This window comes from Brachyhypopomus gauderio, unplaced genomic scaffold (assembly GCF_052324685.1).
Source record: "Brachyhypopomus gauderio isolate BG-103 unplaced genomic scaffold, BGAUD_0.2 sc476, whole genome shotgun sequence".
Lineage (NCBI taxonomy): Eukaryota > Metazoa > Chordata > Actinopteri > Gymnotiformes > Hypopomidae > Brachyhypopomus > Brachyhypopomus gauderio.
Window position 1 is genome coordinate 18,912 of NW_027507297.1, and position 17,433 is coordinate 36,344.

The following is a 17,433-nucleotide window of genomic DNA, read 5'->3' on the forward strand; positions in this document are numbered from 1 at the left end:
TGTATGGGAGACAGCTTGGGAATGCCAGGTGCTGTGTGACTTTTATAGTTGAGTTGCTGTTTACATTCAATTAGCAAGCTTAAATGTGTTCTGCAAAAAAACTAGCAATTTCTGTTGTTCAGGTTTTGCTCTTGTTATAATTAGATAATCTTTGCATTGTTTTATGGCTTGCGGCCACACCAGCCTGAAAACGCCCGATCTCATTTGACCTCGGAAGCTAAATAGGTTTTGGCCAGGTTAATACTTGTATGGGGGACAGCTTGGGAATACCAGGTGCTGTGTGACTTTTATAGTTGAGTTGCTGTTTACATTCAATTAGCAAGCTTAAATGTGTTCTGCAAAAAAACTAGCAATTTCTGTTGTTCAGGTTTTGCTCTTGTTATAATTAGATAATCTTTGCATTGTTTTATGGCTTACGGCCACACCAGCCTGAAAACGCCCGATTTCATTTGACCTAGGAAGCTAAATAGGTTTAGGCCAGGTTAATACTTGTATGGGAGACAGCTTGGGAATACCAGGTGCTGTGTGACTTTTATAGTTGAGTTGCTGTTTACATTCAATTAGCAAGCTTAAATGTGTTCTGCAAAAAAACTAGCAATTTCTGTTGTTCAGGTTTTGCTCTTGTTATAATTAGATAATCTTTGCATTGTTTTATGGCTTACGGCCACACCAGCCTGAAAACGCCCGATTTCATTTGACCTAGGAAGCTAAATAGGTTTAGGCCAGGTTAATACTTGTATGGGAGACAGCTTGGGAATACCAGGTGCTGTGTGACTTTTATAGTTGAGTTGCTATTTACATTCAATTAGCAAGCTTAAAGGTGTTCTGCAAAAAAAACTAGCAATGTCTGTTGTTCAGGTTTTGCTCTCATTATAAATAGGTCATCTTTGCATTGTTTTACGGCTTACGGCCACACCAGCCTGAAAACGCCCGATCTCATTTGACCTCGGAAGCTAAGCTCGTTTGGGCCTGGTTAGTACTTGGATGGGAGACCACCTGGGAATACCAGGTGCTGTAAGCCTATTAGATTTAATTATCAAGCTAAATAGGTTTGGGCCAGGTTAATACTTGTATGGGAGACAGCTTGGGAATGCCAGGTGCTGTGTGACTTTTATAGTTGAGTTGCTGTTTACATTCAATTAGCAAGCTTAAATGTGTTCTGCAAAAAAACTAGCAATTTCTGTTGTTCAGGTTTTGCTCTTGTTATAATTAGATAATCTTTGCATTGTTTTATGGCTTACGGCCACACCAGCCTGAAAACGCCCGATTTCATTTGACCTAGGAAGCTAAATAGGTTTAGGCCAGGTTAATACTTGTATGGGAGACAGCTTGGGAATACCAGGTGCTGTGTGACTTTTATAGTTGAGTTGCTATTTACATTCAATTAGCAAGCTTAAAGGTGTTCTGCAAAAAAAACTAGCAATGTCTGTTGTTCAGGTTTTGCTCTCATTATAAATAGGTCATCTTTGCATTGTTTTACGGCTTACGGCCACACCAGCCTGAAAACGCCCGATCTCATTTGACCTCGGAAGCTAAGCTCGTTTGGGCCTGGTTAGTACTTGGATGGGAGACCACCTGGGAATACCAGGTGCTGTAAGCCTATTAGATTTAATTATCAAGCTAAATAGGTTTGGGCCAGGTTAATACTTGTATGGGAGACAGCTTGGGAATACCAGGTGCTGTGTGACTTTTATAGTTGAGTTGCTGTTTACATTCAATTAGCAAGCTTAAATGTGTTCTGCAAAAAAACTAGCAATTTCTGTTGTTCAGGTTTTGCTCTTGTTATAATTAGATAATCTTTGCATTGTTTTATGGCTTACGGCCACACCAGCCTGAAAACGCCCGATTTCATTTGACCTAGGAAGCTAAATAGGTTTAGGCCAGGTTAATACTTGTATGGGAGACAGCTTGGGAATACCAGGTGCTGTGTGACTTTTATAGTTGAGTTGCTATTTACATTCAATTAGCAAGCTTAAAGGTGTTCTGCAAAAAAAACTAGCAATGTCTGTTGTTCAGGTTTTGCTCTCATTATAAATAGGTCATCTTTGCATTGTTTTACGGCTTACGGCCACACCAGCCTGAAAACGCCCGATCTCATTTGACCTCGGAAGCTAAGCTCGTTTGGGCCTGGTTAGTACTTGGATGGGAGACCACCTGGGAATACCAGGTGCTGTAAGCCTATTAGATTTAATTATCAAGCTAAATAGGTTTGGGCCAGGTTAATACTTGTATGGGAGACAGCTTGGGAATACCAGGTGCTGTGTGACTTTTATAGTTGAGTTGCTGTTTACATTCAATTAGCAAGCTTAAATGTGTTCTGCAAAAAAACTAGCAATTTCTGTTGTTCAGGTTTTGCTCTTGTTATAATTAGATAATCTTTGCATTGTTTTATGGCTTGCGGCCACACCAGCCTGAAAACGCCCGATCTCATTTGACCTCGGAAGCTAAATAGGTTTTGGCCAGGTTAATACTTGTATGGGGGACAGCTTGGGAATACCAGGTGCTGTGTGACTTTTATAGTTGAGTTGCTGTTTACATTCAATTAGCAAGCTTAAATGTGTTCTGCAAAAAAACTAGCAATTTCTGTTGTTCAGGTTTTGCTCTTGTTATAATTAGATAATCTTTGCATTGTTTTATGGCTTACGGCCACACCAGCCTGAAAACGCCCGATTTCATTTGACCTAGGAAGCTAAATAGGTTTAGGCCAGGTTAATACTTGTATGGGAGACAGCTTGGGAATACCAGGTGCTGTGTGACTTTTATAGTTGAGTTGCTGTTTACATTCAATTAGCAAGCTTAAATGTGTTCTGCAAAAAAACTAGCAATTTCTGTTGTTCAGGTTTTGCTCTTGTTATAATTAGATAATCTTTGCATTGTTTTATGGCTTACGGCCACACCAGCCTGAAAACGCCCGATTTCATTTGACCTAGGAAGCTAAATAGGTTTAGGCCAGGTTAATACTTGTATGGGAGACAGCTTGGGAATACCAGGTGCTGTGTGACTTTTATAGTTGAGTTGCTATTTACATTCAATTAGCAAGCTTAAAGGTGTTCTGCAAAAAAAACTAGCAATGTCTGTTGTTCAGGTTTTGCTCTCATTATAAATAGGTCATCTTTGCATTGTTTTACGGCTTACGGCCACACCAGCCTGAAAACGCCCGATCTCATTTGACCTCGGAAGCTAAGCTCGTTTGGGCCTGGTTAGTACTTGGATGGGAGACCACCTGGGAATACCAGGTGCTGTAAGCCTATTAGATTTAATTATCAAGCTAAATAGGTTTGGGCCAGGTTAATACTTGTATGGGAGACAGCTTGGGAATGCCAGGTGCTGTGTGACTTTTATAGTTGAGTTGCTGTTTACATTCAATTAGCAAGCTTAAATGTGTTCTGCAAAAAAACTAGCAATTTCTGTTGTTCAGGTTTTGCTCTTGTTATAATTAGATAATCTTTGCATTGTTTTATGGCTTACGGCCACACCAGCCTGAAAACGCCCGATTTCATTTGACCTAGGAAGCTAAATAGGTTTAGGCCAGGTTAATACTTGTATGGGAGACAGCTTGGGAATACCAGGTGCTGTGTGACTTTTATAGTTGAGTTGCTATTTACATTCAATTAGCAAGCTTAAAGGTGTTCTGCAAAAAAAACTAGCAATGTCTGTTGTTCAGGTTTTGCTCTCATTATAAATAGGTCATCTTTGCATTGTTTTACGGCTTACGGCCACACCAGCCTGAAAACGCCCGATCTCATTTGACCTCGGAAGCTAAGCTCGTTTGGGCCTGGTTAGTACTTGGATGGGAGACCACCTGGGAATACCAGGTGCTGTAAGCCTATTAGATTTAATTATCAAGCTAAATAGGTTTGGGCCAGGTTAATACTTGTATGGGAGACAGCTTGGGAATACCAGGTGCTGTGTGACTTTTATAGTTGAGTTGCTGTTTACATTCAATTAGCAAGCTTAAATGTGTTCTGCAAAAAAACTAGCAATTTCTGTTGTTCAGGTTTTGCTCTTGTTATAATTAGATAATCTTTGCATTGTTTTATGGCTTACGGCCACACCAGCCTGAAAACGCCCGATTTCATTTGACCTAGGAAGCTAAATAGGTTTAGGCCAGGTTAATACTTGTATGGGAGACAGCTTGGGAATACCAGGTGCTGTGTGACTTTTATAGTTGAGTTGCTGTTTACATTCAATTAGCAAGCTTAAATGTGTTCTGCAAAAAAACTAGCAATTTCTGTTGTTCAGGTTTTGCTCTTGTTATAATTAGATAATCTTTGCATTGTTTTATGGCTTACGGCCACACCAGCCTGAAAACGCCCGATTTCATTTGACCTAGGAAGCTAAATAGGTTTAGGCCAGGTTAATACTTGTATGGGAGACAGCTTGGGAATACCAGGTGCTGTGTGACTTTTATAGTTGAGTTGCTATTTACATTCAATTAGCAAGCTTAAAGGTGTTCTGCAAAAAAAACTAGCAATGTCTGTTGTTCAGGTTTTGCTCTCATTATAAATAGGTCATCTTTGCATTGTTTTACGGCTTACGGCCACACCAGCCTGAAAACGCCCGATCTCATTTGACCTCGGAAGCTAAGCTCGTTTGGGCCTGGTTAGTACTTGGATGGGAGACCACCTGGGAATACCAGGTGCTGTAAGCCTATTAGATTTAATTATCAAGCTAAATAGGTTTGGGCCAGGTTAATACTTGTATGGGAGACAGCTTGGGAATGCCAGGTGCTGTGTGACTTTTATAGTTGAGTTGCTGTTTACATTCAATTAGCAAGCTTAAATGTGTTCTGCAAAAAAACTAGCAATTTCTGTTGTTCAGGTTTTGCTCTTGTTATAATTAGATAATCTTTGCATTGTTTTATGGCTTACGGCCACACCAGCCTGAAAACGCCCGATTTCATTTGACCTAGGAAGCTAAATAGGTTTAGGCCAGGTTAATACTTGTATGGGAGACAGCTTGGGAATACCAGGTGCTGTGTGACTTTTATAGTTGAGTTGCTATTTACATTCAATTAGCAAGCTTAAAGGTGTTCTGCAAAAAAAACTAGCAATGTCTGTTGTTCAGGTTTTGCTCTCATTATAAATAGGTCATCTTTGCATTGTTTTACGGCTTACGGCCACACCAGCCTGAAAACGCCCGATCTCATTTGACCTCGGAAGCTAAGCTCGTTTGGGCCTGGTTAGTACTTGGATGGGAGACCACCTGGGAATACCAGGTGCTGTAAGCCTATTAGATTTAATTATCAAGCTAAATAGGTTTGGGCCAGGTTAATACTTGTATGGGAGACAGCTTGGGAATACCAGGTGCTGTGTGACTTTTATAGTTGAGTTGCTGTTTACATTCAATTAGCAAGCTTAAATGTGTTCTGCAAAAAACTAGCAATTTCTGTTGTTCAGGTTTTGCTCTTGTTATAATTAGATAATCTTTGCATTGTTTTATGGCTTACGGCCACACCAGCCTGAAAACGCCCGATTTCATTTGACCTAGGAAGCTAAATAGGTTTAGGCCAGGTTAATACTTGTATGGGAGACAGCTTGGGAATACCAGGTGCTGTGTGACTTTTATAGTTGAGTTGCTGTTTACATTCAATTAGCAAGCTTAAATGTGTTCTGCAAAAAAACTAGCAATTTCTGTTGTTCAGGTTTTGCTCTTGTTATAATTAGATAATCTTTGCATTGTTTTATGGCTTACGGCCACACCAGCCTGAAAACGCCCGATTTCATTTGACCTAGGAAGCTAAATAGGTTTAGGCCAGGTTAATACTTGTATGGGAGACAGCTTGGGAATACCAGGTGCTGTGTGACTTTTATAGTTGAGTTGCTATTTACATTCAATTAGCAAGCTTAAAGGTGTTCTGCAAAAAAAACTAGCAATGTCTGTTGTTCAGGTTTTGCTCTCATTATAAATAGGTCATCTTTGCATTGTTTTACGGCTTACGGCCACACCAGCCTGAAAACGCCCGATCTCATTTGACCTCGGAAGCTAAGCTCGTTTGGGCCTGGTTAGTACTTGGATGGGAGACCACCTGGGAATACCAGGTACTGTAAGCCTATTAGATTTAATTATCAAGCTTAAATGTGTTCTGCAAAAATCTAGCAATTTCTGTTGTTCAGGTTTTGCTCTTGTTATAATTAGATAATCTTTGCATTGTTTTATGGCTTACAGCCACACCAGCCTGAAAACGCCCGATCCTATTTGACCTAGGAAGCTAAATAGGTTTAGGCCAGGTTAATACTTGTATGGGAGACAGCTTGGGAATACCAGGTGCTGTGTGACTTTTATAGTTGAGTTGCTATTTACATTCAATTAGCAAGCTTAAAAGTGTTCTGCAAAAAAAACTAGCAATGTCTGTTGTTCAGGTTTTGCTCTCATTATAAATAGGTCATCTTTGCATTGTTTTATGGCTTACGGCCACACCAGCCTGAAAACGCCCGATCTCATTTGACCTCGGAAGCTAAGCTTGTTTGGGCCTGGTTAGTACTTGGATGGGAGACCACCTGGGAATACCAGGTGCTGTAAGCCTATTAGATTTAATTATCAAGCTAAATAGGTTTGGGCCAGGTTAATACTTGTATGGGAGACAGCTTGGGAATACCAGGTGCTGTGTGACTTTTATAGTTGAGTTGCTGTTTACATTCAATTAGCAAGCTTAAATGTGTTCTGCAAAAAAACTAGCAATTTCTGTTGTTCAGGTTTTGCTCTTGTTATAATTAGATAATCTTTGCATTGTTTTATGGCTTACGGCCACACCAGCCTGAAAACGCCCGATTTCATTTGACCTAGGAAGCTAAATAGGTTTAGGCCAGGTTAATACTTGTATGGGAGACAGCTTGGGAATACCAGGTGCTGTGTGACTTTTATAGTTGAGTTGCTATTTACATTCAATTAGCAAGCTTAAAGGTGTTCTGCAAAAAAAACTAGCAATGTCTGTTGTTCAGGTTTTGCTCTCATTATAAATAGGTCATCTTTGCATTGTTTTACGGCTTACGGCCACACCAGCCTGAAAACGCCCGATCTCATTTGACCTCGGAAGCTAAGCTCGTTTGGGCCTGGTTAGTACTTGGATGGGAGACCACCTGGGAATACCAGGTACTGTAAGCCTATTAGATTTAATTATCAAGCTTAAATGTGTTCTGCAAAAATCTAGCAATTTCTGTTGTTCAGGTTTTGCTCTTGTTATAATTAGATAATCTTTGCATTGTTTTATGGCTTACGGCCACACCAGCCTGAAAACGCCCGATTTCATTTGACCTAGGAAGCTAAATAGGTTTAGGCCAGGTTAATACTTATATGGGAGACAGCTTGGGAATACCAGGTGCTGTGTGACTTTTATAGTTGAGTTGCTATTTACATTCAATTAGCAAGCTTAAAGGTGTTCTGCAAAAAAAACTAGCAATGTCTGTTGTTCAGGTTTTGCTCTCATTATAAATAGGTCATCTTTGCATTGTTTTACGGCTTACGGCCACACCAGCCTGAAAACGCCCGATCTCATTTGACCTCGGAAGCTAAGCTCGTTTGGGCCTGGTTAGTACTTGGATGGGAGACCACCTGGGAATACCAGGTGCTGTAAGCCTATTAGATTTAATTATCAAGCTAAATAGGTTTGGGCCAGGTTAATACTTGTATGGGAGACAGCTTGGGAATACCAGGTGCTGTGTGACTTTTATAGTTGAGTTGCTGTTTACATTCAATTAGCAAGCTTAAATGTGTTCTGCAAAAAAACTAGCAATTTCTGTTGTTCAGGTTTTGCTCTTGTTATAATTAGATAATCTTTGCATTGTTTTATGGCTTGCGGCCACACCAGCCTGAAAACGCCCGATCTCATTTGACCTCGGAAGCTAAATAGGTTTTGGCCAGGTTAATACTTGTATGGGGGACAGCTTGGGAATACCAGGTGCTGTGTGACTTTTATAGTTGAGTTGCTGTTTACATTCAATTAGCAAGCTTAAATGTGTTCTGCAAAAAACTAGCAATTTCTGTTGTTCAGGTTTTGCTCTTGTTATAATTAGATAATCTTTGCATTGTTTTATGGCTTACGGCCACACCAGCCTGAAAACGCCCGATTTCATTTGACCTAGGAAGCTAAATAGGTTTAGGCCAGGTTAATACTTATATGGGAGACAGCTTGGGAATACCAGGTGCTGTGTGACTTTTATAGTTGAGTTGCTATTTACATTCAATTAGCAAGCTTAAAGGTGTTCTGCAAAAAAAACTAGCAATGTCTGTTGTTCAGGTTTTGCTCTCATTATAAATAGGTCATCTTTGCATTGTTTTACGGCTTACGGCCACACCAGCCTGAAAACGCCCGATCTCATTTGACCTCGGAAGCTAAGCTCGTTTGGGCCTGGTTAGTACTTGGATGGGAGACCACCTGGGAATACCAGGTACTGTAAGCCTATTAGATTTAATTATCAAGCTTAAATGTGTTCTGCAAAAATCTAGCAATTTCTGTTGTTCAGGTTTTGCTCTTGTTATAATTAGATAATCTTTGCATTGTTTTATGGCTTACGGCCACACCAGCCTGAAAACGCCCGATCCTATTTGACCTAGGAAGCTAAATAGGTTTAGGCCAGGTTAATACTTGTATGGGAGACAGCTTGGGAATACCAGGTGCTGTGTGACTTTTATAGTTGAGTTGCTATTTACATTCAATTAGCAAGCTTAAAGGTGTTCTGCAAAAAAAACTAGCAATGTCTGTTGTTCAGGTTTTGCTCTCATTATAAATAGGTCATCTTTGCATTGTTTTACGGCTTACGGCCACACCAGCCTGAAAACGCCCGATCTCATTTGACCTCGGAAGCTAAGCTCGTTTGGGCCTGGTTAGTACTTGGATGGGAGACCACCTGGGAATACCAGGTGCTGTAAGCCTATTAGATTTAATTATCAAGCTAAATAGGTTTGGGCCAGGTTAATACTTGTATGGGAGACAGCTTGGGAATACCAGGTGCTGTGTGACTTTTATAGTTGAGTTGCTGTTTACATTCAATTAGCAAGCTTAAATGTGTTCTGCAAAAAACTAGCAATTTCTGTTGTTCAGGTTTTGCTCTTGTTATAATTAGATAATCTTTGCATTGTTTTATGGCTTACGGCCACACCAGCCTGAAAACGCCCGATTTCATTTGACCTAGGAAGCTAAATAGGTTTAGGCCAGGTTAATACTTGTATGGGAGACAGCTTGGGAATACCAGGTGCTGTGTGACTTTTATAGTTGAGTTGCTGTTTACATTCAATTAGCAAGCTTAAATGTGTTCTGCAAAAAAACTAGCAATTTCTGTTGTTCAGGTTTTGCTCTTGTTATAATTAGATAATCTTTGCATTGTTTTATGGCTTACGGCCACACCAGCCTGAAAACGCCCGATTTCATTTGACCTAGGAAGCTAAATAGGTTTAGGCCAGGTTAATACTTGTATGGGAGACAGCTTGGGAATACCAGGTGCTGTGTGACTTTTATAGTTGAGTTGCTATTTACATTCAATTAGCAAGCTTAAAGGTGTTCTGCAAAAAAAACTAGCAATGTCTGTTGTTCAGGTTTTGCTCTCATTATAAATAGGTCATCTTTGCATTGTTTTACGGCTTACGGCCACACCAGCCTGAAAACGCCCGATCTCATTTGACCTCGGAAGCTAAGCTCGTTTGGGCCTGGTTAGTACTTGGATGGGAGACCACCTGGGAATACCAGGTACTGTAAGCCTATTAGATTTAATTATCAAGCTTAAATGTGTTCTGCAAAAATCTAGCAATTTCTGTTGTTCAGGTTTTGCTCTTGTTATAATTAGATAATCTTTGCATTGTTTTATGGCTTACAGCCACACCAGCCTGAAAACGCCCGATCCTATTTGACCTAGGAAGCTAAATAGGTTTAGGCCAGGTTAATACTTGTATGGGAGACAGCTTGGGAATACCAGGTGCTGTGTGACTTTTATAGTTGAGTTGCTATTTACATTCAATTAGCAAGCTTAAAGGTGTTCTGCAAAAAAAACTAGCAATGTCTGTTGTTCAGGTTTTGCTCTCATTATAAATAGGTCATCTTTGCATTGTTTTATGGCTTACGGCCACACCAGCCTGAAAACGCCCGATCTCATTTGACCTCGGAAGCTAAGCTTGTTTGGGCCTGGTTAGTACTTGGATGGGAGACCACCTGGGAATACCAGGTGCTGTAAGCCTATTAGATTTAATTATCAAGCTAAATAGGTTTGGGCCAGGTTAATACTTGTATGGGAGACAGCTTGGGAATACCAGGTGCTGTGTGACTTTTATAGTTGAGTTGCTGTTTACATTCAATTAGCAAGCTTAAATGTGTTCTGCAAAAAAACTAGCAATTTCTGTTGTTCAGGTTTTGCTCTTGTTATAATTAGATAATCTTTGCATTGTTTTATGGCTTACGGCCACACCAGCCTGAAAACGCCCGATTTCATTTGACCTAGGAAGCTAAATAGGTTTAGGCCAGGTTAATACTTGTATGGGAGACAGCTTGGGAATACCAGGTGCTGTGTGACTTTTATAGTTGAGTTGCTATTTACATTCAATTAGCAAGCTTAAAGGTGTTCTGCAAAAAAAACTAGCAATGTCTGTTGTTCAGGTTTTGCTCTCATTATAAATAGGTCATCTTTGCATTGTTTTACGGCTTACGGCCACACCAGCCTGAAAACGCCCGATCTCATTTGACCTCGGAAGCTAAGCTCGTTTGGGCCTGGTTAGTACTTGGATGGGAGACCACCTGGGAATACCAGGTACTGTAAGCCTATTAGATTTAATTATCAAGCTTAAATGTGTTCTGCAAAAATCTAGCAATTTCTGTTGTTCAGGTTTTGCTCTTGTTATAATTAGATAATCTTTGCATTGTTTTATGGCTTACGGCCACACCAGCCTGAAAACGCCCGATTTCATTTGACCTAGGAAGCTAAATAGGTTTAGGCCAGGTTAATACTTATATGGGAGACAGCTTGGGAATACCAGGTGCTGTGTGACTTTTATAGTTGAGTTGCTATTTACATTCAATTAGCAAGCTTAAAGGTGTTCTGCAAAAAAAACTAGCAATGTCTGTTGTTCAGGTTTTGCTCTCATTATAAATAGGTCATCTTTGCATTGTTTTACGGCTTACGGCCACACCAGCCTGAAAACGCCCGATCTCATTTGACCTCGGAAGCTAAGCTCGTTTGGGCCTGGTTAGTACTTGGATGGGAGACCACCTGGGAATACCAGGTGCTGTAAGCCTATTAGATTTAATTATCAAGCTAAATAGGTTTGGGCCAGGTTAATACTTGTATGGGAGACAGCTTGGGAATACCAGGTGCTGTGTGACTTTTATAGTTGAGTTGCTGTTTACATTCAATTAGCAAGCTTAAATGTGTTCTGCAAAAAAACTAGCAATTTCTGTTGTTCAGGTTTTGCTCTTGTTATAATTAGATAATCTTTGCATTGTTTTATGGCTTGCGGCCACACCAGCCTGAAAACGCCCGATCTCATTTGACCTCGGAAGCTAAATAGGTTTTGGCCAGGTTAATACTTGTATGGGGGACAGCTTGGGAATACCAGGTGCTGTGTGACTTTTATAGTTGAGTTGCTGTTTACATTCAATTAGCAAGCTTAAATGTGTTCTGCAAAAAACTAGCAATTTCTGTTGTTCAGGTTTTGCTCTTGTTATAATTAGATAATCTTTGCATTGTTTTATGGCTTACGGCCACACCAGCCTGAAAACGCCCGATTTCATTTGACCTAGGAAGCTAAATAGGTTTAGGCCAGGTTAATACTTATATGGGAGACAGCTTGGGAATACCAGGTGCTGTGTGACTTTTATAGTTGAGTTGCTATTTACATTCAATTAGCAAGCTTAAAGGTGTTCTGCAAAAAAAACTAGCAATGTCTGTTGTTCAGGTTTTGCTCTCATTATAAATAGGTCATCTTTGCATTGTTTTACGGCTTACGGCCACACCAGCCTGAAAACGCCCGATCTCATTTGACCTCGGAAGCTAAGCTCGTTTGGGCCTGGTTAGTACTTGGATGGGAGACCACCTGGGAATACCAGGTACTGTAAGCCTATTAGATTTAATTATCAAGCTTAAATGTGTTCTGCAAAAATCTAGCAATTTCTGTTGTTCAGGTTTTGCTCTTGTTATAATTAGATAATCTTTGCATTGTTTTATGGCTTACGGCCACACCAGCCTGAAAACGCCCGATCCTATTTGACCTAGGAAGCTAAATAGGTTTAGGCCAGGTTAATACTTGTATGGGAGACAGCTTGGGAATACCAGGTGCTGTGTGACTTTTATAGTTGAGTTGCTATTTACATTCAATTAGCAAGCTTAAAGGTGTTCTGCAAAAAAAACTAGCAATGTCTGTTGTTCAGGTTTTGCTCTCATTATAAATAGGTCATCTTTGCATTGTTTTACGGCTTACGGCCACACCAGCCTGAAAACGCCCGATCTCATTTGACCTCGGAAGCTAAGCTCGTTTGGGCCTGGTTAGTACTTGGATGGGAGACCACCTGGGAATACCAGGTGCTGTAAGCCTATTAGATTTAATTATCAAGCTAAATAGGTTTGGGCCAGGTTAATACTTGTATGGGAGACAGCTTGGGAATACCAGGTGCTGTGTGACTTTTATAGTTGAGTTGCTGTTTACATTCAATTAGCAAGCTTAAATGTGTTCTGCAAAAAACTAGCAATTTCTGTTGTTCAGGTTTTGCTCTTGTTATAATTAGATAATCTTTGCATTGTTTTATGGCTTACGGCCACACCAGCCTGAAAACGCCCGATTTCATTTGACCTAGGAAGCTAAATAGGTTTAGGCCAGGTTAATACTTGTATGGGAGACAGCTTGGGAATACCAGGTGCTGTGTGACTTTTATAGTTGAGTTGCTGTTTACATTCAATTAGCAAGCTTAAATGTGTTCTGCAAAAAAACTAGCAATTTCTGTTGTTCAGGTTTTGCTCTTGTTATAATTAGATAATCTTTGCATTGTTTTATGGCTTACGGCCACACCAGCCTGAAAACGCCCGATTTCATTTGACCTAGGAAGCTAAATAGGTTTAGGCCAGGTTAATACTTGTATGGGAGACAGCTTGGGAATACCAGGTGCTGTGTGACTTTTATAGTTGAGTTGCTATTTACATTCAATTAGCAAGCTTAAAGGTGTTCTGCAAAAAAAACTAGCAATGTCTGTTGTTCAGGTTTTGCTCTCATTATAAATAGGTCATCTTTGCATTGTTTTACGGCTTACGGCCACACCAGCCTGAAAACGCCCGATCTCATTTGACCTCGGAAGCTAAGCTCGTTTGGGCCTGGTTAGTACTTGGATGGGAGACCACCTGGGAATACCAGGTACTGTAAGCCTATTAGATTTAATTATCAAGCTTAAATGTGTTCTGCAAAAATCTAGCAATTTCTGTTGTTCAGGTTTTGCTCTTGTTATAATTAGATAATCTTTGCATTGTTTTATGGCTTACAGCCACACCAGCCTGAAAACGCCCGATCTCATTTGACCTCGGAAGCTAAATAGGTTTTGGCCAGGTTAATACTTGTATGGGGGACAGCTTGGGAATACCAGGTGCTGTGTGACTTTTATAGTTGAGTTGCTGTTTACATTCAATTAGCAAGCTTAAATGTGTTCTGCAAAAAAACTAGCAATTTCTGTTGTTCAGGTTTTGCTCTTGTTATAATTAGATAATCTTTGCATTGTTTTATGGCTTACGGCCACACCAGCCTGAAAACGCCCGATTTCATTTGACCTAGGAAGCTAAATAGGTTTAGGCCAGGTTAATACTTGTATGGGAGACAGCTTGGGAATACCAGGTGCTGTGTGACTTTTATAGTTGAGTTGCTGTTTACATTCAATTAGCAAGCTTAAATGTGTTCTGCAAAAAAACTAGCAATTTCTGTTGTTCAGGTTTTGCTCTTGTTATAATTAGATAATCTTTGCATTGTTTTATGGCTTACGGCCACACCAGCCTGAAAACGCCCGATTTCATTTGACCTAGGAAGCTAAATAGGTTTAGGCCAGGTTAATACTTGTATGGGAGACAGCTTGGGAATACCAGGTGCTGTGTGACTTTTATAGTTGAGTTGCTATTTACATTCAATTAGCAAGCTTAAAGGTGTTCTGCAAAAAAAACTAGCAATGTCTGTTGTTCAGGTTTTGCTCTCATTATAAATAGGTCATCTTTGCATTGTTTTACGGCTTACGGCCACACCAGCCTGAAAACGCCCGATCTCATTTGACCTCGGAAGCTAAGCTCGTTTGGGCCTGGTTAGTACTTGGATGGGAGACCACCTGGGAATACCAGGTGCTGTAAGCCTATTAGATTTAATTATCAAGCTAAATAGGTTTGGGCCAGGTTAATACTTGTATGGGAGACAGCTTGGGAATGCCAGGTGCTGTGTGACTTTTATAGTTGAGTTGCTGTTTACATTCAATTAGCAAGCTTAAATGTGTTCTGCAAAAAAACTAGCAATTTCTGTTGTTCAGGTTTTGCTCTTGTTATAATTAGATAATCTTTGCATTGTTTTATGGCTTACGGCCACACCAGCCTGAAAACGCCCGATTTCATTTGACCTAGGAAGCTAAATAGGTTTAGGCCAGGTTAATACTTGTATGGGAGACAGCTTGGGAATACCAGGTGCTGTGTGACTTTTATAGTTGAGTTGCTATTTACATTCAATTAGCAAGCTTAAAGGTGTTCTGCAAAAAAAACTAGCAATGTCTGTTGTTCAGGTTTTGCTCTCATTATAAATAGGTCATCTTTGCATTGTTTTACGGCTTACGGCCACACCAGCCTGAAAACGCCCGATCTCATTTGACCTCGGAAGCTAAGCTCGTTTGGGCCTGGTTAGTACTTGGATGGGAGACCACCTGGGAATACCAGGTGCTGTAAGCCTATTAGATTTAATTATCAAGCTAAATAGGTTTGGGCCAGGTTAATACTTGTATGGGAGACAGCTTGGGAATACCAGGTGCTGTGTGACTTTTATAGTTGAGTTGCTGTTTACATTCAATTAGCAAGCTTAAATGTGTTCTGCAAAAAAACTAGCAATTTCTGTTGTTCAGGTTTTGCTCTTGTTATAATTAGATAATCTTTGCATTGTTTTATGGCTTACGGCCACACCAGCCTGAAAACGCCCGATTTCATTTGACCTAGGAAGCTAAATAGGTTTAGGCCAGGTTAATACTTGTATGGGAGACAGCTTGGGAATACCAGGTGCTGTGTGACTTTTATAGTTGAGTTGCTATTTACATTCAATTAGCAAGCTTAAAGGTGTTCTGCAAAAAAAACTAGCAATGTCTGTTGTTCAGGTTTTGCTCTCATTATAAATAGGTCATCTTTGCATTGTTTTACGGCTTACGGCCACACCAGCCTGAAAACGCCCGATCTCATTTGACCTCGGAAGCTAAGCTCGTTTGGGCCTGGTTAGTACTTGGATGGGAGACCACCTGGGAATACCAGGTGCTGTAAGCCTATTAGATTTAATTATCAAGCTAAATAGGTTTGGGCCAGGTTAATACTTGTATGGGAGACAGCTTGGGAATACCAGGTGCTGTGTGACTTTTATAGTTGAGTTGCTGTTTACATTCAATTAGCAAGCTTAAATGTGTTCTGCAAAAAAACTAGCAATTTCTGTTGTTCAGGTTTTGCTCTTGTTATAATTAGATAATCTTTGCATTGTTTTATGGCTTGCGGCCACACCAGCCTGAAAACGCCCGATCTCATTTGACCTCGGAAGCTAAATAGGTTTTGGCCAGGTTAATACTTGTATGGGGGACAGCTTGGGAATACCAGGTGCTGTGTGACTTTTATAGTTGAGTTGCTGTTTACATTCAATTAGCAAGCTTAAATGTGTTCTGCAAAAAAACTAGCAATTTCTGTTGTTCAGGTTTTGCTCTTGTTATAATTAGATAATCTTTGCATTGTTTTATGGCTTACGGCCACACCAGCCTGAAAACGCCCGATTTCATTTGACCTAGGAAGCTAAATAGGTTTAGGCCAGGTTAATACTTGTATGGGAGACAGCTTGGGAATACCAGGTGCTGTGTGACTTTTATAGTTGAGTTGCTGTTTACATTCAATTAGCAAGCTTAAATGTGTTCTGCAAAAAAACTAGCAATTTCTGTTGTTCAGGTTTTGCTCTTGTTATAATTAGATAATCTTTGCATTGTTTTATGGCTTACGGCCACACCAGCCTGAAAACGCCCGATTTCATTTGACCTAGGAAGCTAAATAGGTTTAGGCCAGGTTAATACTTGTATGGGAGACAGCTTGGGAATACCAGGTGCTGTGTGACTTTTATAGTTGAGTTGCTATTTACATTCAATTAGCAAGCTTAAAGGTGTTCTGCAAAAAAAACTAGCAATGTCTGTTGTTCAGGTTTTGCTCTCATTATAAATAGGTCATCTTTGCATTGTTTTACGGCTTACGGCCACACCAGCCTGAAAACGCCCGATCTCATTTGACCTCGGAAGCTAAGCTCGTTTGGGCCTGGTTAGTACTTGGATGGGAGACCACCTGGGAATACCAGGTGCTGTAAGCCTATTAGATTTAATTATCAAGCTAAATAGGTTTGGGCCAGGTTAATACTTGTATGGGAGACAGCTTGGGAATACCAGGTGCTGTGTGACTTTTATAGTTGAGTTGCTGTTTACATTCAATTAGCAAGCTTAAATGTGTTCTGCAAAAAAACTAGCAATTTCTGTTGTTCAGGTTTTGCTCTTGTTATAATTAGATAATCTTTGCATTGTTTTATGGCTTGCGGCCACACCAGCCTGAAAACGCCCGATCTCATTTGACCTCGGAAGCTAAATAGGTTTTGGCCAGGTTAATACTTGTATGGGGGACAGCTTGGGAATACCAGGTGCTGTGTGACTTTTATAGTTGAGTTGCTGTTTACATTCAATTAGCAAGCTTAAATGTGTTCTGCAAAAAACTAGCAATTTCTGTTGTTCAGGTTTTGCTCTTGTTATAATTAGATAATCTTTGCATTGTTTTATGGCTTACGGCCACACCAGCCTGAAAACGCCCGATTTCATTTGACCTAGGAAGCTAAATAGGTTTAGGCCAGGTTAATACTTATATGGGAGACAGCTTGGGAATACCAGGTGCTGTGTGACTTTTATAGTTGAGTTGCTATTTACATTCAATTAGCAAGCTTAAAGGTGTTCTGCAAAAAAAACTAGCAATGTCTGTTGTTCAGGTTTTGCTCTCATTATAAATAGGTCATCTTTGCATTGTTTTACGGCTTACGGCCACACCAGCCTGAAAACGCCCGATCTCATTTGACCTCGGAAGCTAAGCTCGTTTGGGCCTGGTTAGTACTTGGATGGGAGACCACCTGGGAATACCAGGTACTGTAAGCCTATTAGATTTAATTATCAAGCTTAAATGTGTTCTGCAAAAATCTAGCAATTTCTGTTGTTCAGGTTTTGCTCTTGTTATAATTAGA

General features: G+C 40.2%; 25 non-coding genes and 35 pseudogenes across 25 annotated transcripts; all 60 read left to right on the forward strand.

Annotated features, from left to right (window-relative positions):
* Nucleotides 1-166: 166 nt before the first annotated feature.
* On the forward strand, nucleotides 167-285 carry LOC143506402 (5S ribosomal RNA; annotated as a pseudogene).
* Nucleotides 286-411: 126 nt separating this feature from the next.
* LOC143506464 (5S ribosomal RNA) lies at nucleotides 412-530 on the forward strand (annotated as a pseudogene).
* A 126-nt stretch (nucleotides 531-656) lies between these two features.
* LOC143506465 (5S ribosomal RNA) lies at nucleotides 657-775 on the forward strand (annotated as a pseudogene).
* A 127-nt stretch (nucleotides 776-902) lies between these two features.
* On the forward strand, nucleotides 903-1,021 carry LOC143506500 (5S ribosomal RNA). Its single transcript, XR_013128349.1, has one exon. It is a non-coding gene; the product is annotated as a 5S ribosomal RNA (ribosomal RNA).
* Nucleotides 1,022-1,235: 214 nt separating this feature from the next.
* Nucleotides 1,236-1,354, forward strand: LOC143506467 (5S ribosomal RNA; annotated as a pseudogene).
* A 127-nt stretch (nucleotides 1,355-1,481) lies between these two features.
* LOC143506512 (5S ribosomal RNA) lies at nucleotides 1,482-1,600 on the forward strand. Its single transcript, XR_013128350.1, has one exon. It is a non-coding gene; the product is annotated as a 5S ribosomal RNA (ribosomal RNA).
* Nucleotides 1,601-1,814: 214 nt separating this feature from the next.
* Nucleotides 1,815-1,933, forward strand: LOC143506468 (5S ribosomal RNA; annotated as a pseudogene).
* A 127-nt stretch (nucleotides 1,934-2,060) lies between these two features.
* Nucleotides 2,061-2,179, forward strand: LOC143506520 (5S ribosomal RNA). The gene has a single exon (XR_013128351.1). It is a non-coding gene; the product is annotated as a 5S ribosomal RNA (ribosomal RNA).
* Nucleotides 2,180-2,393: 214 nt separating this feature from the next.
* On the forward strand, nucleotides 2,394-2,512 carry LOC143506403 (5S ribosomal RNA; annotated as a pseudogene).
* A 126-nt stretch (nucleotides 2,513-2,638) lies between these two features.
* Nucleotides 2,639-2,757, forward strand: LOC143506469 (5S ribosomal RNA; annotated as a pseudogene).
* A 126-nt stretch (nucleotides 2,758-2,883) lies between these two features.
* On the forward strand, nucleotides 2,884-3,002 carry LOC143506470 (5S ribosomal RNA; annotated as a pseudogene).
* A 127-nt stretch (nucleotides 3,003-3,129) lies between these two features.
* LOC143506521 (5S ribosomal RNA) lies at nucleotides 3,130-3,248 on the forward strand. The gene has a single exon (XR_013128352.1). It is a non-coding gene; the product is annotated as a 5S ribosomal RNA (ribosomal RNA).
* Nucleotides 3,249-3,462: 214 nt separating this feature from the next.
* On the forward strand, nucleotides 3,463-3,581 carry LOC143506471 (5S ribosomal RNA; annotated as a pseudogene).
* Nucleotides 3,582-3,708: 127 nt separating this feature from the next.
* Nucleotides 3,709-3,827, forward strand: LOC143506523 (5S ribosomal RNA). The gene has a single exon (XR_013128353.1). It is a non-coding gene; the product is annotated as a 5S ribosomal RNA (ribosomal RNA).
* Nucleotides 3,828-4,041: 214 nt separating this feature from the next.
* LOC143506473 (5S ribosomal RNA) lies at nucleotides 4,042-4,160 on the forward strand (annotated as a pseudogene).
* Nucleotides 4,161-4,286: 126 nt separating this feature from the next.
* On the forward strand, nucleotides 4,287-4,405 carry LOC143506474 (5S ribosomal RNA; annotated as a pseudogene).
* Nucleotides 4,406-4,532: 127 nt separating this feature from the next.
* On the forward strand, nucleotides 4,533-4,651 carry LOC143506524 (5S ribosomal RNA). Its single transcript, XR_013128354.1, has one exon. It is a non-coding gene; the product is annotated as a 5S ribosomal RNA (ribosomal RNA).
* Nucleotides 4,652-4,865: 214 nt separating this feature from the next.
* LOC143506475 (5S ribosomal RNA) lies at nucleotides 4,866-4,984 on the forward strand (annotated as a pseudogene).
* A 127-nt stretch (nucleotides 4,985-5,111) lies between these two features.
* LOC143506525 (5S ribosomal RNA) lies at nucleotides 5,112-5,230 on the forward strand. The gene has a single exon (XR_013128355.1). It is a non-coding gene; the product is annotated as a 5S ribosomal RNA (ribosomal RNA).
* A 213-nt stretch (nucleotides 5,231-5,443) lies between these two features.
* LOC143506476 (5S ribosomal RNA) lies at nucleotides 5,444-5,562 on the forward strand (annotated as a pseudogene).
* A 126-nt stretch (nucleotides 5,563-5,688) lies between these two features.
* LOC143506477 (5S ribosomal RNA) lies at nucleotides 5,689-5,807 on the forward strand (annotated as a pseudogene).
* A 127-nt stretch (nucleotides 5,808-5,934) lies between these two features.
* Nucleotides 5,935-6,053, forward strand: LOC143506377 (5S ribosomal RNA). The gene has a single exon (XR_013128323.1). It is a non-coding gene; the product is annotated as a 5S ribosomal RNA (ribosomal RNA).
* Nucleotides 6,054-6,160: 107 nt separating this feature from the next.
* On the forward strand, nucleotides 6,161-6,279 carry LOC143506429 (5S ribosomal RNA; annotated as a pseudogene).
* A 127-nt stretch (nucleotides 6,280-6,406) lies between these two features.
* LOC143506364 (5S ribosomal RNA) lies at nucleotides 6,407-6,525 on the forward strand. The gene has a single exon (XR_013128309.1). It is a non-coding gene; the product is annotated as a 5S ribosomal RNA (ribosomal RNA).
* Nucleotides 6,526-6,739: 214 nt separating this feature from the next.
* On the forward strand, nucleotides 6,740-6,858 carry LOC143506479 (5S ribosomal RNA; annotated as a pseudogene).
* A 127-nt stretch (nucleotides 6,859-6,985) lies between these two features.
* Nucleotides 6,986-7,104, forward strand: LOC143506378 (5S ribosomal RNA). The gene has a single exon (XR_013128324.1). It is a non-coding gene; the product is annotated as a 5S ribosomal RNA (ribosomal RNA).
* Nucleotides 7,105-7,457: 353 nt separating this feature from the next.
* LOC143506526 (5S ribosomal RNA) lies at nucleotides 7,458-7,576 on the forward strand. The gene has a single exon (XR_013128356.1). It is a non-coding gene; the product is annotated as a 5S ribosomal RNA (ribosomal RNA).
* Nucleotides 7,577-7,790: 214 nt separating this feature from the next.
* Nucleotides 7,791-7,909, forward strand: LOC143506404 (5S ribosomal RNA; annotated as a pseudogene).
* A 371-nt stretch (nucleotides 7,910-8,280) lies between these two features.
* Nucleotides 8,281-8,399, forward strand: LOC143506379 (5S ribosomal RNA). The gene has a single exon (XR_013128325.1). It is a non-coding gene; the product is annotated as a 5S ribosomal RNA (ribosomal RNA).
* A 107-nt stretch (nucleotides 8,400-8,506) lies between these two features.
* On the forward strand, nucleotides 8,507-8,625 carry LOC143506418 (5S ribosomal RNA; annotated as a pseudogene).
* A 127-nt stretch (nucleotides 8,626-8,752) lies between these two features.
* On the forward strand, nucleotides 8,753-8,871 carry LOC143506528 (5S ribosomal RNA). The gene has a single exon (XR_013128358.1). It is a non-coding gene; the product is annotated as a 5S ribosomal RNA (ribosomal RNA).
* Nucleotides 8,872-9,084: 213 nt separating this feature from the next.
* LOC143506480 (5S ribosomal RNA) lies at nucleotides 9,085-9,203 on the forward strand (annotated as a pseudogene).
* Nucleotides 9,204-9,329: 126 nt separating this feature from the next.
* Nucleotides 9,330-9,448, forward strand: LOC143506481 (5S ribosomal RNA; annotated as a pseudogene).
* A 127-nt stretch (nucleotides 9,449-9,575) lies between these two features.
* Nucleotides 9,576-9,694, forward strand: LOC143506380 (5S ribosomal RNA). Its single transcript, XR_013128326.1, has one exon. It is a non-coding gene; the product is annotated as a 5S ribosomal RNA (ribosomal RNA).
* A 107-nt stretch (nucleotides 9,695-9,801) lies between these two features.
* On the forward strand, nucleotides 9,802-9,920 carry LOC143506431 (5S ribosomal RNA; annotated as a pseudogene).
* Nucleotides 9,921-10,047: 127 nt separating this feature from the next.
* Nucleotides 10,048-10,166, forward strand: LOC143506366 (5S ribosomal RNA). Its single transcript, XR_013128311.1, has one exon. It is a non-coding gene; the product is annotated as a 5S ribosomal RNA (ribosomal RNA).
* Nucleotides 10,167-10,380: 214 nt separating this feature from the next.
* On the forward strand, nucleotides 10,381-10,499 carry LOC143506482 (5S ribosomal RNA; annotated as a pseudogene).
* Nucleotides 10,500-10,626: 127 nt separating this feature from the next.
* LOC143506381 (5S ribosomal RNA) lies at nucleotides 10,627-10,745 on the forward strand. Its single transcript, XR_013128327.1, has one exon. It is a non-coding gene; the product is annotated as a 5S ribosomal RNA (ribosomal RNA).
* A 353-nt stretch (nucleotides 10,746-11,098) lies between these two features.
* Nucleotides 11,099-11,217, forward strand: LOC143506529 (5S ribosomal RNA). The gene has a single exon (XR_013128359.1). It is a non-coding gene; the product is annotated as a 5S ribosomal RNA (ribosomal RNA).
* A 214-nt stretch (nucleotides 11,218-11,431) lies between these two features.
* Nucleotides 11,432-11,550, forward strand: LOC143506405 (5S ribosomal RNA; annotated as a pseudogene).
* A 371-nt stretch (nucleotides 11,551-11,921) lies between these two features.
* Nucleotides 11,922-12,040, forward strand: LOC143506382 (5S ribosomal RNA). The gene has a single exon (XR_013128328.1). It is a non-coding gene; the product is annotated as a 5S ribosomal RNA (ribosomal RNA).
* Nucleotides 12,041-12,147: 107 nt separating this feature from the next.
* LOC143506419 (5S ribosomal RNA) lies at nucleotides 12,148-12,266 on the forward strand (annotated as a pseudogene).
* Nucleotides 12,267-12,393: 127 nt separating this feature from the next.
* LOC143506530 (5S ribosomal RNA) lies at nucleotides 12,394-12,512 on the forward strand. The gene has a single exon (XR_013128360.1). It is a non-coding gene; the product is annotated as a 5S ribosomal RNA (ribosomal RNA).
* Nucleotides 12,513-12,725: 213 nt separating this feature from the next.
* On the forward strand, nucleotides 12,726-12,844 carry LOC143506483 (5S ribosomal RNA; annotated as a pseudogene).
* Nucleotides 12,845-12,970: 126 nt separating this feature from the next.
* Nucleotides 12,971-13,089, forward strand: LOC143506484 (5S ribosomal RNA; annotated as a pseudogene).
* Nucleotides 13,090-13,216: 127 nt separating this feature from the next.
* Nucleotides 13,217-13,335, forward strand: LOC143506383 (5S ribosomal RNA). Its single transcript, XR_013128329.1, has one exon. It is a non-coding gene; the product is annotated as a 5S ribosomal RNA (ribosomal RNA).
* Nucleotides 13,336-13,442: 107 nt separating this feature from the next.
* LOC143506393 (5S ribosomal RNA) lies at nucleotides 13,443-13,561 on the forward strand (annotated as a pseudogene).
* A 126-nt stretch (nucleotides 13,562-13,687) lies between these two features.
* Nucleotides 13,688-13,806, forward strand: LOC143506485 (5S ribosomal RNA; annotated as a pseudogene).
* Nucleotides 13,807-13,932: 126 nt separating this feature from the next.
* LOC143506486 (5S ribosomal RNA) lies at nucleotides 13,933-14,051 on the forward strand (annotated as a pseudogene).
* Nucleotides 14,052-14,178: 127 nt separating this feature from the next.
* Nucleotides 14,179-14,297, forward strand: LOC143506531 (5S ribosomal RNA). The gene has a single exon (XR_013128361.1). It is a non-coding gene; the product is annotated as a 5S ribosomal RNA (ribosomal RNA).
* Nucleotides 14,298-14,511: 214 nt separating this feature from the next.
* LOC143506487 (5S ribosomal RNA) lies at nucleotides 14,512-14,630 on the forward strand (annotated as a pseudogene).
* A 127-nt stretch (nucleotides 14,631-14,757) lies between these two features.
* Nucleotides 14,758-14,876, forward strand: LOC143506532 (5S ribosomal RNA). Its single transcript, XR_013128362.1, has one exon. It is a non-coding gene; the product is annotated as a 5S ribosomal RNA (ribosomal RNA).
* A 214-nt stretch (nucleotides 14,877-15,090) lies between these two features.
* Nucleotides 15,091-15,209, forward strand: LOC143506488 (5S ribosomal RNA; annotated as a pseudogene).
* Nucleotides 15,210-15,336: 127 nt separating this feature from the next.
* On the forward strand, nucleotides 15,337-15,455 carry LOC143506534 (5S ribosomal RNA). Its single transcript, XR_013128363.1, has one exon. It is a non-coding gene; the product is annotated as a 5S ribosomal RNA (ribosomal RNA).
* A 214-nt stretch (nucleotides 15,456-15,669) lies between these two features.
* Nucleotides 15,670-15,788, forward strand: LOC143506406 (5S ribosomal RNA; annotated as a pseudogene).
* Nucleotides 15,789-15,914: 126 nt separating this feature from the next.
* LOC143506490 (5S ribosomal RNA) lies at nucleotides 15,915-16,033 on the forward strand (annotated as a pseudogene).
* A 126-nt stretch (nucleotides 16,034-16,159) lies between these two features.
* LOC143506491 (5S ribosomal RNA) lies at nucleotides 16,160-16,278 on the forward strand (annotated as a pseudogene).
* Nucleotides 16,279-16,405: 127 nt separating this feature from the next.
* On the forward strand, nucleotides 16,406-16,524 carry LOC143506535 (5S ribosomal RNA). The gene has a single exon (XR_013128364.1). It is a non-coding gene; the product is annotated as a 5S ribosomal RNA (ribosomal RNA).
* A 214-nt stretch (nucleotides 16,525-16,738) lies between these two features.
* Nucleotides 16,739-16,857, forward strand: LOC143506407 (5S ribosomal RNA; annotated as a pseudogene).
* Nucleotides 16,858-17,228: 371 nt separating this feature from the next.
* LOC143506384 (5S ribosomal RNA) lies at nucleotides 17,229-17,347 on the forward strand. Its single transcript, XR_013128330.1, has one exon. It is a non-coding gene; the product is annotated as a 5S ribosomal RNA (ribosomal RNA).
* The last annotated feature ends 86 nt before the right edge of the window (nucleotides 17,348-17,433 follow it).